Here is a 3,225-nt window from a genome sequence, read left to right on the forward strand (position 1 = left end):
TTTTTAGTGTTTAAAATTTAGAATTTAAGTTTAAAATAAATTAATTACTAATAAATTAATAACATATTATTTTTAAAATAAATTATTTTTAAAAAAGAAAGTACTTAGGACAAAGAATTACAGAATTATAAGATCACAGAGCTGGACCACCTACTTCTACCTTTTCATTTTAAAGATGAGGAAATTGAGGCAGAAAGAAATTAAGTGACTTGCCCAAAGTCATACAGCTCATTCATCATTAGCAGAGAAGTTTGAACTGACTTGTTTGATATCCTACTTCTCCTCTTACTTCTTGCTGAAAATTGCTTTTCTGCCTCCTCTTCCTCTTTCCACTTGTTAATTGTAGAAATCCCCTAGGGTTCTTGGCTTTGGCTCTCATCTCTCCATTTTCTACTTCTTCCATTGGTGATCTCATCCATTTTCATGGATCTCATAGACTTCAACTATAACCTGCATATGGATAATTCCTAAATCTATATCTCCAAGACCCACCACTCACCACTCATGTAAATCTCAGACTCATTTCACACTGCCTGATGGACATCATAAAATGGGTGTTTTGTATGCAATGCAATCTTAATGCATACAAAACTGGACACTGAATCTACTTTTCCTGAGTTCCCTATTTCTATTTGGTGGCATTATTATTGTCTTAGTTACTCAAGAAAGAGGCTTGAGAGTCATAATTAGGTTTATAGAATTTCAGAGGTAGAAACACATCATTGTGGAGCTGTCCTTTGCCCTTTCTCCTGTGCTATATCTCTCTGCCTTAACTCACCATCATTAAAAAATATTTTTCTTATTCCTGTTATTATTGTAGGAAATAGAATTTTATGTCTCATATTCCTAATATAAAAACTGCATGAGTAAAACATATCTTCCTTCCTTTTTCTACAAAACAAAATCTCTACATGGTTTTTAACATACGTGACTTGTAATTGTTTTTTTTTTTTCTGTGGGTCAGGGGCCTCTAAAGCAAGTCTTCTAAGGTCCCTTTCAGTTCAAAATCTGTGATCCTATGATATTTGCAAAGTCTGTTGGACTGAGAGTTAAGAGAGATGTGGGTTTTAATCCCGCCTTTGACATTTACTATCAATGTGGCCAAAGTCAAGTTATATTTTTCTGAGTCTATTTCCACAGAAGTAAAATAGATTACTTATATTGTTTACAGTGGTGTTGTGGGATTCAAGTGTGATAATGTTTGTAAAATGCTTTTGTGAACCTTAAAGCACTATATAATCATTAGCAGTTATGCTTATTCTATTGAAGAAAGTATCCTTGTAGCATCTGATGATTGGGCCCCTTTTTCTGTCTTGTAAGTCTCTACGTTTCCTTCTGGGTCACCTCCCTATGTATCGATTTAGGGCAGAAAGCTCCTTTGCAGTTTGCTAGATAAATTCATTCCTGAGATGTCAATTTGTCAGAGTTTAGAAGCCACTGATGAGAGTTGACCTATGTTTAGTCAAGAGACTTATGTCTGAGAGTGAGATCTGTACTTTTATCTGTGTGACCATAGAGAGAACAACTATTTATTTAAAAAAAATACATCCCCTCAGAGTCACCTTAATGACATTTGGCAAGTGGCATTTGAATCAACTTAGATGACAAGTAAAAGCAGGAAAATAAGTTCTCTGCCAAAATAAAAAAAAAAAACAATTCTCCCTCTACTATTCATCTTTGGAAAATTTCAGGAATAAGTAGGTTTTCCTTGAAAATTTCCGAGCTAAAAAGCAATGACCTAGACTCACAAATCTTCTTAAAGGAAGATGGTATAAACTGGTTGAGAGACTAAGGAGAACAAGAGTGAAATGTGTTCTCTAGGAAACATATGCTAGAAAGAAAAGGTGAGTTAGCCATGTAGTCATCTTCAAGGCATGAAAGATGGACAGCTAAAGGCATTGGTTCCCTTACAATGTAAGAAGAAATCAAAGAAGAACTCTACAACATTTGGTGGTTCCCACATGATGAACTGATGAAAAGACAAGGACAAGAATCATACAAGATATGTGTCCATTTTTGGATTTTGACAAGTATAATTAGGAAGAACATCTAAAGCAATGAGTTTACAGATCCATTTGAGAATTTGAGAGTAAAGGGGGCTTACCATAAATACTACCACTTCTCTAATGAACTCCAGTACTTCCCATTACATATCTTATGTGTGTGCACATAATTATAGTATATAGATTTACATATATACAATTACATATGGAATATAGATAGACAGATGAGTCTCAAAATAAGAAGCAGCAATAGTTTTAAATTTTAAACCCTAAAATGTAGAACACGAAGCTTTTTAAGTTCTGAAAATAAACACGTAGCCATTTTCCTAAAGGATTCATAAGAAGCTAAACACTGTAAACATCAGGAATGACCTGATTGTTATAATTGTCAATGGTCAAAAAATTTAAAAAAAAAACTACCATCAATATGCAGTTTCTGAAAAGTAGAGAACTAGGATAAACAAGCGTATATTTCACGGTTTTCACTGATGGTCATGTCCACTGATACATAAGAACTAATCTGGGTCTTTAAGTCATATGAATAGACATTTTACAGAATTCCGAATGAAGACTGATTCCCAGTTACAGTGATGTTATATAACATGAACTATCTCAATGATTCTCCATCTTTCAATTACTTTTTTAGAGGGTTAGGGTTTTATTTGATTAGCATACTTAACTGCAATAGGACATAGACACTCAAAGCTGATCAAAAATCAAAGGAGGCATGAAGTAAAGAGATGTGTGCTCACCAAAGCCATTTGCCCTCCAATGGAGGATGTTCAGCACAGAGCTGAAAGAGAATAGGATTCTCTGTAAATCTTGAGGTTCTTCCTGTTTGTCAGTGACATTGTGCTAATTTCATCATTTCCATAATACTACAATACATCCTCAACAGATAACACTTAAAAGAGATTGGTTTAAGAGTGCATAAAAGAATAAGTAAATGAAGTCTGTTGCATGCTAGCAAGCAGGACAATTCACTAGGTTAGTTCATCACTATATCTGTTTTTAGATCAGCATTACAGATGATCAATGAGCTGGTCCTGGAATTAGAGGAAAAGAGTGCTGGATTGCTTCTGGGAAATTGAAAGGAACTTCAGCCTTCTCAAAACTGCTATTTGCCTCTGTGTCTGTGTCTGTGTCTATGTCTCTTTCTGTCTGTCTGTCACACACACACACACACACACACACACACACACACACACACACACACACACAC

At 34.7% G+C, this 3,225-nt stretch overlaps 1 protein-coding gene across 1 annotated transcript in view; it reads right to left on the bottom strand.

Annotated features, from left to right (window-relative positions):
* LOC114046320 (transmembrane protein FAM155A-like) overlaps positions 1-3,225 on the bottom strand; it is a 726,009-nt gene that overhangs the window by 122,597 nt on the left and 600,187 nt on the right. The window lies entirely within an intron of this gene.

Source organism: Vombatus ursinus, unplaced genomic scaffold (assembly GCF_900497805.2).
Source record: "Vombatus ursinus unplaced genomic scaffold, bare-nosed wombat genome assembly UNPS02014781.1, whole genome shotgun sequence".
In the NCBI taxonomy this organism is placed as follows: Eukaryota; Metazoa; Chordata; class Mammalia; order Diprotodontia; family Vombatidae; genus Vombatus; species Vombatus ursinus.